Source organism: Arachis ipaensis, chromosome B8 (genome assembly GCF_059453495.1).
Source record: "Arachis ipaensis isolate K30076 ecotype BB chromosome B8, ASM5945349v1, whole genome shotgun sequence".
In the NCBI taxonomy this organism is placed as follows: Eukaryota; Viridiplantae; Streptophyta; class Magnoliopsida; order Fabales; family Fabaceae; genus Arachis; species Arachis ipaensis.
The window spans coordinates 60,499,124-60,515,775 of NC_142443.1; the positions used below are offsets into that span (position 1 = coordinate 60,499,124).

The 16,652-nt window shown below is 38.6% G+C and overlaps 1 non-coding gene across 1 annotated transcript; it reads left to right on the plus strand.

The window, feature by feature from the left end:
- The first annotated feature begins 14,827 nt into the window (after positions 1 to 14,827).
- On the plus strand, positions 14,828 to 14,935 carry LOC148548275 (small nucleolar RNA R71). Its single transcript, XR_015897434.1, has one exon. It is a non-coding gene; the product is annotated as a small nucleolar RNA R71 (small nucleolar RNA).
- The last annotated feature ends 1,717 nt before the right edge of the window (positions 14,936 to 16,652 follow it).

Below are 16,652 nucleotides of genomic sequence, written 5' to 3' on the forward strand. Positions count from 1 at the left end.
CCAAGAGATTTTCTAATTATTAATTTATTTTTCTCGTCATTTAAAATTACTTGTTCCTTATCTCAAAAACCCAAAAATACACTTTTTCTCATAACCAATAATAAATCATACTTCTCTGCAATTCCTTGAGAGACGACCCGAGGTTTAAATACTTCGATTTATTAATTTTATTGGGTTTGCTTAAGTGACAACCAAAGTTTTTGTACGAAAGGATTCTCTGTTGGTTTAGAAACTATACTTATAACGCGATTATTTTTATGGATTTCTTTACTGGCGAGAATCCATTCATCAAGGGTTGATCAAATCCTTGTGGCTCCTCCCATCTTTGATTCTTCCAACCTTGATGCCTGTTCTTATTATAGCTTCCATTCCTTACAACAACATTGGAACCAAACTCAAAGCTAGAGGAGTGAGAATTTATAATATCTAATAAAAATTAAAAACAAAAACAAATAAACAAGCAAAAGCAAATATTTACAATAACCAATAATAAGGCACACGTTTGCAACTCCCCGGCAACGGCGCCATTTTGATGAACGGATTTTTGCTAGTAAAGAATTTCACAAATAAAGTCTCGTTGAAAGTATAGTTTCTAAACAAACAAAAATCCTTTCATACAAAATTTTGGTTGTCACAAGTAACAAAACCTCTCAAAAGTAATAACCAAAGTATTTAAACCACGGTTCGTCTCTCAAGGAATTGCAGGGAAGTGTGTTATTATTGGTTATGGGTTTTCTGAGAATTTTTAGAGTTAAAGAATGGGAAAATAAATAATTATAAATTAAAGCAATAAAAATAAATAAGAGATTTTATGTAATTAAATTAAAAAGCCTTGGCTAGGAGAAGATTAATTGGAAGTTCTATCCTTGTTGGATTTCTCAAGGTTAATAGTAATAGGTTATTGTCTCTGCTTAGTTGTCCTTTACTAAATAAAGAAAAGTTAAGTTGGGAGCGAACTTCTATTCACAAGTCCTAATCCTCTCCCTTGGGAAGGATTAGTGTTGGTGGCTAGAGAGCCAATCACAAATTAACTCTTGAGTCTTCCAACTCAAGGATCTCCAAATAATAATCAACTCCAAAGCCAAGTTGGAAAAATCTAACTTAAATTGAAAGCATCAATATTATGAATTAAAGAAAGTAATCATAAATCTGAAATACCTCAAATTGTATTAAATAGAAAATCAAATTAAACATGAGAATTCATAAACCAAATTGGGGAATAAATAAATTAGAATACTAGAACAAATAAAAGTAGAAGAGAAACTAAATTAAAGGAACATTGAACCTGGAAATTGAAAGAAGAAATCCTAAATCCTGAAACCTAGGAGAGAGGAGAGAGCCTCTCTCTAGAAACTACATCTAAAACCTAAAATTATGTGAATGAGAAGTGTATGAATGAATCCCTGCATTCCCTAACTCTGTAGCCTCTAATCTATGTTTTCTGGACCAAAAACTGGGTTAAAAACAGCCCAGAAATTGCCCCCAGCAATTTCTAATACGTCCAGCACGTCACTCTGTCACGTGTACGCGTGGTCCATGCGTACGCGTGGATTGAACTTTCGCCAGGTCATGCGTACACGTGATCCACGCGTGCGCATCACCTATCTTCAGGGAAACTATGACAAATTATATATTGTTGCGAAGCCCCGGATGTTAGCTTTCCAACGCAACTAGAATTGCTTCATTTGGATCTCTGTAGCTCAAGTTATGATCGATTTAGTACGAAGAGGTCAGGTTGGACAGCTTAGCAATTCCTTCAGTTTCTTGTATTCCTTCCACTTTTGCATGCTTCCTTTCCATCCTCTAAGCCATTCCTGCCGTGTAATCTCCAAAAACACTTAACACACATATCATGGTATCCAATGGTAATAAGAGAGGCTTAAAATTAGCTAAATTAAGACCAAAGAAACATGTTTTCAATCATAGCACAAAATCAGGAAGAAAAATGTAAAACATGCAATTTCTATGAATAAGTGTGAGAATCGTGGATAAAATCCACTCAATTAAGCACCAGATGTACCACAAAATAGTGGTGCATCAGTGTTCAACATCCAAAGAGCTTACAGAGCTGGCATTAAAAGCCAACTAAAGCACACCCTCTGAGTGGCTAAATCCCACTCAAGAATCCTCTAGCCCAGAACCAAAGGAAACCATAAAGACAATTGAGGTTCCTTTGGAAGCACTTCTGCAGTGCATGAGTGATAAACCCCATTTTTAGGATTTATCCTGTGCTTAATCTAGTGGATTTTATCCATTATTCTCACACTTATTCATACAATTCACATGTTTTACGTTTTCCTTCCTGATTTTGTGCTATGATTGAAAACATGCTTCTTTGATTTTATATTTGCTAATATTAATCATCTCTTATTACCATTCGATGCCGTGATATGTGCGTTAAGTGTTTTTAGAGATTACAGGGTAGGAATGACTTAGAGGATGGAAAGGAAGCATGCAAAAGCGGAAGGAATACAAGAAATTGAAGAAATTGCAAAGCTGTCAGCCCTGACCCTCTCGCACTAAAACAATCATAACTTGAGCTACAAGGGTCCAAATGATGCGGTTCTAGTTGTGTTGGAAAGCTAACGTCTGGAGCTTCGAAATGATATATAATTTGCTATAGTGGCCGTACATCTAGGCAACACGAACGCGTGCTTCACGCGGATGCGTCGCAGTGACGAAAATCAGCGTGTTTGAATTCGTAACCAGCGAATTCTGGGTTTTTTCTGGCCCAGTTCTCAATCCAGAAAACACAGATTAGAGGCTATAAAGTGGGAGAATACATCCATTCATGAGACAACAATTCATACAATTTTCATATACACAATTTTAGGTTTTAGATGTAGTTTTTAGAGAGAGAGGCTCTCTCCTCTCTCTTAGGTTTTAGGATTAGGATTTCTTTTACTTTATGGTTATTACTTCAATGCCAGGTTCAATGTTCTTTAATTTGTGTTTTTATTCTACCTTTATTTATTCTAATGCTTTTACTTGTATTTGACTTATGTTGCCCAATTGGCTTATGAACTTTTCATGTTAAGATTTGAATGTTCTATTTAATATATTTTGAGGTATTTCAGATTTATGATTGTTTTATTCTATTTATGATGCTTTCAATTTAAATTAGATTTATTTTTCCTTTTGGTTTTGGTTAAGTAATTGGTAACACTTGAGTTATCAAACTCAGCTGTTGATTGAAATTAGAATTGCTTATTGATTCGGATCGCTCTAAGGCTAGTCTTTCCACAGGAGTTGACTAGGACTTGAGGATCAAATTAATTAGTCCACTTGACTTTCCTTTGTTTAGTAAGGGTTAACTAAGTGGGATTAAAACCCAATTCTTATCACACCTGATAAGGATAACTAGGATAGGAATTCCAATTCTTATATCTTACTAAGAGATTTTATTATTATTTATTTATTTTTCTTGTCATTAAAATTACTTGTTCCTTATTTTAAAAACCAAAAAATATACAATTTTTCATAACCAATAATAAATCATACTTCCCTGCAATTCCTTGAGAAGACGACCCGATGTTTAAATACTTCGGTTATAAATTTTTTATTGGGTTTTGTTACTTGTGACAACCAAACTTTTGTACGAAAGGATTCTCTGTTGGTTTAGAAACTATACTTACAACGCGATTATATTTGTGAAATTCTTTACCGATAGAAAATCCGATCGTCAATGAGTTCTAATGACTACAAATCCTTAAGTGAGGATGAAGATACTAGGGAAGGGCAAATTGCTCATTTCCTAGGAGCTCTAATGAAGCTGAATGCCAAGCTATTTGGTACAAAGCCTCTGGAGGAAGAACCTCCACTGCTTACCAAAGAACTCCATGCTTTGGTTCAGCAAGAGCTACCTCAAAAGCTTTCAGATCCTGGACGCTTTCTGATTCCTTGCACCATAGGCACTATGACCTTTGAGAAGGCTCTGTGTGACTTAGGGTCAAGTATTAACCTCATGCCACTCTCTATAATGGAGAAGCTGGGAATCCTTGAGGTACAAGCTGCACACGTCTCTTTAGATATGGCAGACAAGACCATGAAGAAGCCATATGGCTTAGTGGAGGATGTCTTGGTTAAAGTTAAAAACCACTACATCCTTGAAAACTTCATTGTCTTGGACAGAGGAGAGGATGAGGATGACTGTGTCATCCTTGGAAGACCTTTCCTAGCCACAGATAATGCTTCATTGATGTGGCTAAGGGAGAACTAACCCTAAAGTTAGGGGAGGATCACATCTTATTCAAGATGCCTCATCCCAATTCTCCCTTTAAAAGAGAGATAACAGTGCAACACCTAGTGTGCCAACCCTCTCTTTCTGTGTAGAGCTCTGCAGAGCCCCCAGACATCAATTCTAAGTTTGGTGTTGGGCAGCCCTCAACAAGCTCTAAGCACAAAGGTACTAAGAAGAAAGTACCTAAAGGTTGGAGGGACAAGAAAATCCCTACTGAAGGCCTCTCACCTGGCATGAGAGTTGTCTTCACTGAGAATCTAGTTCTACCACATACAGTGAGGCATGTCCTATCTCTAGAGTATGTAGAGCTCATTGATGAGAGGACAGGCAAAAAATTCACTGTAAGGGGCGAAAATCTGAGTCCTCACTCACCTCCTCAAGGAGCTGAAGGTCAAGCTAGTGACTTTAAAAGAGCGCTTGTTGGGAGGCAACCCAACTTTACTCAACTGCATTTATTTTTCTTTCAGTTGTTAAAGTCTTGATCATGTGCATCAGTCAAGAGACAGAATTCACAGCAGTGAAAACAGAACACTCCGTAAAGAGTGTCAAAGTTGAACGCCAGTGAGGAAGCCCTCACTGGGCGTTCAACGCCCCAAGAGGGAAACATTGCTGGCGTTCAACGCCAGCCAGGGAGCAGCCCTTGGGCGTTCTAATGCCAGTGCAGAGAAGTAAGGAATCTGGAATTCCCTAGCCTCTCAGGAATTGTGGGTCCCACAGAATTTTTACCCACCCTACCTACCCCACTTAACCCCACCTACTTTCCCACTACACACTTTCCCAAAAACCCTAGCCCAATCACATCCATTTCATTTTCCCAAACCATCATAACTCCCACCTACCCCCACCCACTTCAAAATCAAATTTCCTATCCAAACCCATCCTTTGGCCGAACCCAAGCCCTACCCACTCTTATAAATAACCTTCTCGATCACCCTTCATACACACACCTCTCATACCTTCTCCACCCCACAAGGCCGAGCCCTCTATCTCCCTCTCTCTATCTCTATTTTCTTCTTTTTCTTCTCCATTCTTCTATTTTTGCTCGAGGACGAGCAAAGTTTTAAGTTTGGTGTTGGAAAAGCATAGCTTTTTTTTTCTTTTCATTACCATTTATGGCACCTAAGGTTGGAGACTCCTCTAAGAAGAGGAAAGGAAAGGCAGTAGCCAATCCTTCTGAATCTTGGGAGATGGAGAGATTCATCACCAAAGCTCATCAAGACCACTTCTATGAAGTAGTGGCTGAGAAGAAAGTGATCCCTGAGGTCTCTTTCAATCTCAAGAAGAAAAAGTATCCAAAAATCTGAAGAGAGATCCAGAGAAGAGGTTGGGAAGTCCTAACTAATCGCATCCAAGAGGTTGCGATTCTCATGGTGCAAGAGTTCTATGCTAATGCATGGGTTACAAAAAAACCATGACACTAGTGTGAACCCAAATCCAAGGAATTGGATCACCATGGTCCGAGGAAGAATCTTATATTTCAGCCCGGAAAGTGTAAAGATAGCATTCACTAGCCTCTATTGCAAGGAGATCCTCATCCTTACACTAGGAGAGTCAACCATGATTAGAGATTGGATCAAGTACTCTCAGATATCTGTGTAGAAGGCGCACAGTGGAAAAAAGATTCCCAAGGCAAGCCCATTCAGTTAAGAAGGGTTGACCTAAAGCCCATAGATAGAGGATGGTTGGAGTTCATCCAAAGATCCATCATCCCTACTTGCAATCGGTCATAAGTGACTGTTAACAGAGCCATCATGATTCATTGCATCATAATTAGGATTGAAGTAAAAGTTAATGAGGTGCTTCCTTAAGAACTGTACAAGGTAGCTGAGAAGCCTCACACCAATACAAGGTTAAAATTTTTACACCTCATCTGTTACTTATGTAATTCAACAGGAATTGTCATAAATGGAGATATCTCCATTGGAGATGATAAGCCCATCACTAAGAAGCGAATGGAGCAAACTAGAGAGCATGCACAAGAGCCTGTGCATCCGCCTCAGTATGAGATCCTTGAGATGCCTCAAGGGATGTATTTTGCTCCCCAAAGCTCTTGGGATCAATGACAAACTTCTCTTGGAGAATTGAGCACTAACATGGAGCAATTGAGGATGGAGCATCAAGGACATGCCACCATCCTCAATGAAATAAGAGAAGAACAAAGAGCCATTAGGGAAGACCAAAGGGCTATGAGAGAAGAGCAACAAAGGCAAATGGATGACATAGAAGAGATCAAGCAGTACATTAGATCCTCAAGGAGGAGCACCAGACGTCACCCTTAAAGGTGGATTCGTTCTCTTTACACTCCCTTTCTGTTATTTTTCTATTTTCTGTCTATTTTTTTATCTGTTTTCTTGTCCTAGTTGCATGATCATTTGCATTGATGTCTTAAAAGTTGTAAAATATTCCATATATCTCTTACCTTGCTTAAATAAAAATTTTAATTAAAAAGAATTGAGAGATGCATGAATTTTAAGTTTAAAATAAGATTAGTTTAATTAGTTTGATGTGGTGTCAATTGCTTTTGTTTTCTGAATGTATGAAATAAACAGTACATGTTTGAAGTTGAAATTTTAGAATGTTGGCTTTTGAAAGAATAAGGAGAAAGGAAAAATATTATTGATAATATGAAAAATCTGAAAATTGATTCTTGAAGCAAGAAAAAGCAGCAAAAAAGCAAAAGAAAAAGCATCTTGCAAAAGAAAAAAAATTATATGCATGAGAAAAAGAAAGAAAAAAAGTGACGAAAAAGAAAAAAAATTAATAAGGAGAAAAATCTATTACTGCCCAAAAATACAGGAGAAGGAGAGCAGATTAAAAAAGCCAGTAACCCTTTAACCTAAAAGGCAAGGGTAAAAGGACCCAAGACTTTGAGCATTAATGGATAGGAGGGCCCAAAGGAATAAAATCCTGGCCTAAGCGGCTAAATCAAGTTGTCCCTAACCATGTGCTTGTGGCGTGAAGGTGTCAAGTGAAAAGCTTGAGACTGAGCGGTTAAAGTCGTGGTCCAAAGTAAAAAGAGTGTGCTTAAGAACTCTGGACACCTCTATCTGGGGACTCTAGCAAAGCTGAGTCACAATCTGAAAAGGTTCACCCACTTAAAGTGTCTGTGGCATTATTGTATCCGGTGGTAATACTGGAAAACAAGGTGCTTAGGGTCACGGCTAAGACTCTGAAAGCTGTGTTCAAGAATCAAAATAAGCTTAACTAAGACAGTCAATAATATCATTTGGATTCTAAGTTCCTAAGGATGCCAACATCTCTGAATTTCAATGGATAGTGAGATGCCAAAACTATTCAGAAGCAAAAAGCTACTAAGTCCCGCTCATCTCATTTTAACTAAGCTTTATTTGAAACTTAGAAATTTATTTATATCTTAATTTTCTTTTCCATCCTGCTGTATTTTTAGTTGCTTGGAGACAAGCAACGGTTTAAGTTTGGTGTTGTGATGAGCGGATATTTTATACGCTTTTTAACATCATTTTCATATAGTTTTTAGTAGTTTTTGTTTAGTTTTTATTAAGTTTTTATAGTTTTTAGTGTTGAATTCATATTTTTGGATTCTACTACGAGTTTTTGTGTTTTTGGGCAATTTCAGGTATTTTCTGGCTGAAATTGAGGAGCTGGAGCAGAAGTCTGATTCAGAGACAGAGAAAGCACTGCAGATGCTGTCCAGATCTGACCTTCCTGCATTAGGAAGTGCATTTCTAGAGCTATAGAAGTCTAAATGGCCTGATCGCAATGGCTATGGAAAGCTGACTTCCAGAGCTTTCCATAAATATATAATAATCCATACTTTACTTCGGATTAGAAGGCCCAAAACTGGCGTCCAACACCAGCTACCTACCCCCTTCCAGGCATCCAGCGCCCAAATAAGCAAAGACCAATGTACAACGCCCAAAGAGGATACCCTAGCTGGCGTTTTGGTGCACGAAATTGTGATGTCTAGGCTCAAACTATTCCTGGCACGTGAGCAACTTGGTACGCGTAATCGTGATTACACATTCATAATTTGTCACAACTTCGATACAACTAACCAGCAAGTGCACTGGGTCGTCCAAGTAATACCTTACGTGAGTAAGGGTCGAATCCCACGGAGATTGTTGGTATGAAGCAAGCTATGGTCACCTTGCAAATCTCAGTCAGGCGGATATAAAGTGATAATGGTGTTTTCGAATATTATATAATAAAATAGGGATAGAGATACTTATGTAATTCATTGGTAGGAATTTCAGATAAGCGAATGGAGATGCTTTCCTGCTATCTTCATCCAGTCAGTCTTACTCCTTTCCATGGCTGGCTTTATGTGATACATCACCACTGTCAATGGCTACTTTCGGTCATCTCTCGGGAAAATGATCCAATGCCCTGTCACGGCACAGCTAATCGTCTGGAGGCATCACCCTTGCCAATGGCTTCATCTTATCCTCTCAGTGAATAATATGCTCACGCACCCTGTCACGGCACGGCTATTCATCTGTCGATTCTCGATCATGCTGGAATAGGATTCACCCTCCTTTTGCGTCTGTCACTAACGCCTTGCAATTGCGAGTTAGGAGCTCGTCACAGTCATTCAATCATTGAATCCTACTCGGAATACCACAGACAAGGTTTAGACCTTCCGGATTCTCTTGAATGCCGCCATCATTCTAGCTTACACCACGAAGATTCTGGTTAGGAGATCTAAGAGATATTCATTCTAGCTTATTTCATGTAGAACGGAAGTGTTTGTAAGGCACGTGTTCATAGGGGAGAATGGTGATGAGCGTCACACATAATCATCACCTTCATCACGTTCTTGGGTGTGAATGGATATCTTAGAAGCGAAATAAGAAGAATTGAATAGAAAACAGTAGTACTTTGCATTAATCTTTGAGGAACAGCAGAGCTCCACACCTTAATCTATGGAGTGTAGAAACTCTACCGTTGAAAATACATAAGTGAAAGGTCCAGGCATGGCCGAGATGGCCAGCCCCCTAAAACGTGATCAATAGTCTCCTAAGATGAATAATGGATTAAAAACTGAGACCAAAGATGTCAAAAAGACTAGTTAAAGGTCCTATTTATAATAAACTAGTCACTAGGGTTTACATGAGTAAGTAATTGATGCATAAATCCACTTCCTGGGCCCACTTGGTGTGTGTTTGGGCTGAGCTTGAGTGTTGCACGTGCAGAGGCCATTTGTGGAGTTGAACGCCAGCTTTTGTGCCAGTTTGGGCGTTCAACTCTGGTTTTGGCTCCTTTTCTGGCGTTGGACGCCAGATTTGGGTAGAAAGCTGGCGTTGAACGCCAGTTTACGTCATCTATTCTTGGCCAAAGTATGGACTATTATACATTGCTGGAAAGCCCAGGATGTCTACTTTCCAACGCAATTGGAAGCGCGCCATTTCGAGTCCTTTAGCTCCTGAAAATCCACTTTGAGTGCAGGGAGGTCAGAATCCAACAGCATCAGCAGTCCTTCTTCAACCTCTGAATCTGATTTTTGCTCAAGTCCCCTAATTTCAGCCAGAAAATACCTGAAATCACAGAAAAACACACAAACTCATAGTAAAGTCCAGAAATGTGAATTTAACATAAAATCTATTAAAAACATCCCTAAAAGTAACTAGATTCTACTAAAAATATACTAAAAACAATGCCAAAAAGCGTATAAATTATCCGCTCATCACAACACCAAACTTAAATTGTTGCTTGTCCCCAAGCAACTGAAAATCAAAATAGGATAAAAAGAATAGAATATACTATAAATTCCAAACTATCAATGAAACATAGCTCCAATCAAATGAGCGGGACTTATAGCTTTTTGCCTCTTGAATAGTTTTGGCATCTCACTTTATCCATTGAGGTTCAGAATGATTGGCATCTATAGGAACTCAGAGTTCAGATAGTGTTATTGATTCTCCTAGTTCAGTATGATGATTCTTGAACACAGCTATTTTATGAGTCTTGGCCGTGGCCCTAAGCACTTTGTTTTCCAGTATTACCATCGGATACATAAATGCCATAGACACATAATTGGGTGAACCTTTTCAGATTGTGACTCAGCTTTGCTAAAGTCCCCAATTAGAGGTGTCCAGGGTTCTTAAGTACACTCTTTTTTTGCTTTGGACCTTGACTTTAACCGCTCAGTCTCAAGTTTTCACTTGACACCTACACGCCACAAGCACATGGTTAGGGACAGCTTGGTTTAGCCGCTTAGACCAGGATTTTATTCCTTTAGGCCCTCCTATCCACTGATGCTCAAAGCCTTGGGATCCTTTTTATTTGCCCTTGCCTTTTGGTTTTAAGGGTTATTGGCTTTTTGCTCTTGCCTCTTGATTTTAGGAGCTTTTGGCTTTTTCTGCTTGCTTTTTCTTTTTTTTCTTTCTATTTTTTTTTTCGCGTATATTTTTTTTTTGCAAGCTTTGTTCTTTGCTGCTTTTTCTTGCTTCAAGAATCATTTTTATGATTTTTCAGATTATCAAATAACATGTCTCCTAGTCATCATTCTTTCAAGAGCCAACATATTTAACATTCTTAAACAACAATTTTAAAAGACATATGCACTGTTCAAGCATACATTCAGAAAACAAGAAGCATTGTCACCACATCAATATAATTAAACTAAGTTCAAGGATAAATTCGGAACTCATGTACTTCTTGTTCTTTTGAATTAAAACATTTTTTTTCATTTAAGAGAGGTGATGGATTCATAGGACATTCATAACTTTAAGACATAGTTACTAACTACTAATGATCATGTAATGAAGACACAAACATAGATAAGCACATAACATAGAAAATGAAAAACAGAGAAAGTAAGAACAAGGAATGAATCCACCTTAGTGATGGTGGCGTTTCCTTCTTGAGGAACCAATGATGTCCTTGAGCTCTTCTATGTCTCTTCCTTGTCTTTGTTGCTCCTCCCTCATTGCTTTTTGATCTTCTCTTATTTCATGAAGCATGATGGAGTGCTCTTGATGTTCCACCCTTAGTTGTCCCATATTGGAACTCAATTCTCCTAGGGAGGTGTTGATTTGCTCCCAATAATTTTGTGGAGGAAAGTGCATTTGAGGCATCTCAGGGATCTCATGGAAATGAGCTTCTTGCGCCTCTTGAGCTCCATGACTGGGCTCTCTTGCTTGCTCCATCTTTTTCTTAGTGATGGGCTTGTCCTCTTTAATGAGGATATCTCCCTCTATGTCAATCCCAGCTAAATTGCATAGGTGGCAAATGAGGTGAGGAAAGGCTAACCTTGCCATAGTAGAAGACTTGTCAGCCACCTTGTAGAGTTCTTGAGGTATAATCTCATGAACTTCCACCTCTTCTCCAATCATGATGCTATGGATCATGATGGCCCGGTCTATAGTAACTTCAGACCGGTTGCTAGTGGGAATGATTGAGCATTGAATAAACTCTAACCATCCTCTAGCTATAGGCTTGAGGTCCAATCTTCTTAGTTGAACCGGCTTGCCTTTGGAGTCAATCTTCCATTGAGCTCCTTCTACACATATGTCCATAAGGACTTGGTCCAACCTTTGATTAAAGTTGACCCTTCTAGTGTAGGGGCGTTCATCTCCTTGCATCATGGGCAAGTTAAACGCCAACCTCACATTCTCCGGACTAAAATCTAAGTATTTCCCCCGAACCATTGTAACATAGTTCTTTGGATCCGGGTTCTTACTTTGATCATGGTTCTTGGTGATCCATGCATTGGCATAGAACTCTTGAACCATTAGGATGCCGACTTGTTGGATGGGATTTGTTAGAACTTCCCAACCTCTTCTTTGAATTTTATGTCGGATTTCCGGATACTCATTTCTTTTGAGTTTGAAAGGGACCTCAGGGATCACCTTCTTCTTGGCCACAAAATCATAGAAGTGGTCTTGATGGGCTTTGGAGATGAACCTTTCCATCTCCCATGACTCGGATGTGGAAGCTTTTGTCTTCCCTTTCCCCTTTCTAGAGGATTCTCCGGTCTTAGGTGCCATCAATGGTAATGGAAAAACAAAAAAGCTATGCTTTTACCACACCAAACTTAGAATATTGCTCGCCCTCGAGCAATAAACAAAAGAATAGAAGAAGAAGAAAAAGAAATATGGAGAGGGAGAGGTGGATGTGGTTTCGGCCAAGAGGAGTGTAGAGGGGTGTGTTGTGTGAATTTGATGAAGAATGGAGGTCTTTATATAGGGAAGGGAGGGGGGGAAGGTTTCGGCCATATGGGTGGGTTTGGGTGGTAAATTGGTTTTGAATTTTTGAAGGTAGGTGGAGTTTATGAGGTAGGTTTATGGGGAAGAGTGGATGGATGTGAGTGGTGAAGAGGTGATGGGGAAGAGAGATTGAGGTGATTAGTGAAAGGTTTTTGGGGAAGAGTGTTTATGGGGTTGTGTGAAAGAGAGTGGTGAGAAGAAGTGAGTGGAGGTAGGTGGGGATCCTGTGGGGTCCACAGATCCTGAGTGGATCCTGTGGGGTCCACAGATCCTAAGGTATTCAAGGATTTACATCCCTGCACCCATTAGGCATGTAAAAATGCCTTTGCACCCAACTCTGGGCGTTCAGCGCCAGGTTGGTGGCCATTTTGGGCGTTCAACGCCCATTTGTGTGCCATTTCTGGCGTTGAACGCCAGAACCATGCATGTTCTGGCGTTCAGCGCCCAGAAGCTGCCCATTTTGGGCGTTCAGCGCCAGAACCATGCTCTGTTCTGGCGTTTGAACGCCAGGCAGATGCTCCTCCAGGGTGTGATTTTTCTTCTGCTGTTTTTGATTCCGTTTTCAATTTTTATATTTATTTTCTGACTCCACATGATCATGAACCTATAAAGACATATAACTAAGAAGAATATAGTTAGATAAATAAAGATTGGGTTGCCTCCCAACAAGCGCTTCTTTAATGTCAATAGCTTGACAGTGGGCTCTCATGGAGCCTCACAGATGTTCAGAGCATTGTTGAAACTCTCCAACACCAAACTTAGAGTTTGGATATGGGAGTTCAACATCAAACTTAGATTTTGGTTGTGGCCTCCCAACACCAAACTTAGAGTTTGACTGTGGGGGCTTGGGTTGACTCTGCTTTGAGAGAAGCTTTTTATGCTTCCTCTCCATGGTTGCAGAGGGAGATCCTTGAGTTTTAAACACAAGGGAGTCCTTATTCCATTGAAGGACTATTTCTCCTCTGTCAACATCAATCACAGCTCTTGCTGTGGCCAGGAAAGGTCTTCCTAGGATGATAGATTCATCCTCTTCCTTTCCAGTATCCAGGACTATGAAATCAGTAGGGATGTAAAGGCCCTCAACCTTTACTAACACGTCCTCTACCTATCCATAAGCCTGTTTTCTTGAGCTGTCTGCCATCTCTAATGAGATTTTAGCAGCTTGCACCCCATAGATTCCCAGTTTCTCTATTACAGAGAGGGGCATGAGGTTTATCCCTGAACCAAGGTCACATAGAGCCTTAAAGATCATGGTGCCTATGGTACAGGGTATTATGAACTTTCCAGGATCCTGTCTCTTCTGAGGCAATGTCAGTTGATCCAGATCACTTAGTTCATTGATGAACAAGGGAGGTTCAACTTCCCAAGTATCAATGCCAAATAATTTGGCATTCAGCTTCATGATTGCACCAAGAAACTTGGCAGTTTGCTCTTCAGTAACATCCTCATTCTCTTCAGAAGAGGAATACTCATCAGAGCTCATGAAGGGCATAAGGAGGTTCAATGGAATCTCTATTGTCTCTAGATGAGTCTCAGATTCCTTTGGTTCCTCAGAGGGAAGCTCCTTATTGGTCACTGGACGTCCCAGGAGGTCTTCCTCCTTGGGATTCACGTCCTCCTCTCCCTCATTGGGTTCGGCCATTTTGGTTATGTCAATGGCCTTGCACTCTCCTTTTGGATTCTCTTCTGTATTGCTTGGGAGAGTAATGGGAGGGATTTCAGTGATCCTTTTACTCAGCTGGCCTACTTGTGCTTCCAGATTTTTAATGGAAGACCTTGTTTTATTCATGAAACTCACAGTGGCCTTGGATAGATCAGAGACTAAGTTTGCCAAATTAGAAGTATTTTGTTCAGAGTCCTCTGTCTGTTACTGAGTGGATGATGGAAAAGGTTTATTATTGTTAAACCTGTTTCTTCCACCATTATTAAAGCCTTGTTGAGGCTTTTGATCCTTCCATGAGAAATTTGGATGATTTCTCCATGATGAGTTATAGGTGTTTCCATAAGGTTCACCTAAATAATTTACCTCTGCTATTGCAGGGTTTTCAGGATCATAAGCTTCTTCTTCATGAGAAGCCTCTTGAGTACTGTTGGATTCAGCTTGCATTCCATGCAGACTCTGAGAGATCATATTGACTTGCTGAGTCAATATTTTATTCTAAGCCAATATGGCCTTCAGAGTATCAACTTCAAGAACTCCCTTCTTCATAGGCGTCCGATTATTCACAGGATTCCTTTCAGAAGTGTACATGAACTGGTTATTAGCAACCATGTCAACGAGTTCTTGAGCTTCTGTAGGCGTTTTCTTTAGGTGAATGGATCCATCTGCAGAAGTGTCCAGTGACATCTTTGATAGCTCAGATAAACCATCATAGAATATATCCAGGATGGTCCATTCTGAAAGCATGTCAGAAGGACACTTTTTGGTCAACTGTTTGTATCTTTCCCAAGCTTCATAGAGGGATTCACCTTCTTTCTGTCTGAAGGTTTGAACATCAGCTCTAAGCTTGTTCAGCTTTTGAGGAGGAAAGTACTTGGCTAAGAAAGCCGTGACCAGCTTATCCCAAGAGTTCAGGCTGTCTTTGGGTTGAGAATCCAACCATAATCTAGCTCTGTCTCTTACAGCAAAAGGGAAAAGCATGAGCCTGTAGACTTCAGGATCTACTCCATTAGTCTTAACAGTATCACATATCTGCAAGAATTCAGTTAAGAACTGAAAAGGATCTTCAGATGGAAGTCCATGAAACTTGCAGTTCTGCTGCATCAGAGAAACTAATTGAGGTTTCAGCTCAAAATTGTTTGCTCCAATGGCAGGAATGGAGATGCTTCTTCCATGTAAATTGGAATTAGGTGCAGTAAAGTCACCAAGCATCTTCCTTACATTATTATTATTTTCGGCTGCCATCTCCTCTTCCTGTTCGAAAATTTCTGAAGGGTTATCTCTGGATTGTTGTATTTTAGCTTCTCTTAATTTTCTCTTCAGAGTCCTTTCAGGTTCTGGATCTGCTTCCACAAGAATGTTCTTGTCCTTGCTCCTGCTCATATGACAAAGAAGAGGGCACAGAAAAATAATAATAATAATAGAGATCTTTTATACCACAGTATATGGATCCCTGTGTGAGTAGAAGAAGAGGGGGAGACAAAGAATGTAATATAATGGAAGAAACACAACTGTGAGGATGGCAGAGATGTGAGATGAGATGTTAGGATATGAATGAATAAATAGAATAAGATGGGGGAGGGAGAATTTTCGAAAATTATTTTGAAAAAGAGTTAGTGATTTTCGAAAATGGTTTTTGAAAATTGTTAGTATTTTTTCGAAAAATTTTTTTAAATTAAAAATAAAAATAAGAATAATTAGTTAATTAAAAAGAAATTTTTGGAAAAGAGGGAAGATATTTTCGAAAATTAGAGAGAGAGAGTTAGTTAGGTAGTTTTGAAAAAGTTAAGAAACAAACAAAAAGTTAGTTAGTTAGTTGAAACAAATTTTGAAAAGATAAGAAGTTAGAAAGTTAGAAAAGATATTTTGAAAAGATATTTTTGAAAAAGATAAGATAAGAAGATATTTTTGAAAAGATATGATTGAAATTAGTTTTGAAAAAGATTTGATTTTTAAAATCACAATTAATGACTTGATTCATAAGAAATCACAAGATATGATTCTAGAACTTAAAGTTTGAATCTTTCTTAACAAGCAAGTAACAAACTTCAAATTTTTGAATCAAAACATTAATTGATTATGTTATTTTCGAAAATTTGATATAAAAATAAGAAAAAGATTTTTGAAAAATATTTTTAGAATTTTCGAAAATAACTAAGAAATTTGAAAAAGATTTGATTTTTGAAAAAGATTTTGAAAAAGATAAGATTTTTAAATTGAAAATTTGATTTGACTCATAAGAAACAACTTGATTTTAAAAATTTTTGAAAAAGTCAACTCAAATTTTCGAATTTGATGAGAGAAAAAGGGAAAGATATTTTTTTTATTTTTGAATTTTTATGATGAGAGAGAAAAACAAGAAAAATGATGCAATGCATGGAAATTTTAGATCAAAATTATGAATGTGTGCAAGAATGCTATGAATGTCAAGATGAACACCAAGAACACCGTGAATATCATGATGAACATCAAGAACATATTTTTGAAAAATTTTATATGCAAAGAAAACATGCAAGACACCAAACTTAGAAATCTTTCATGTTTAGACTCTAATAAATAAAAAATG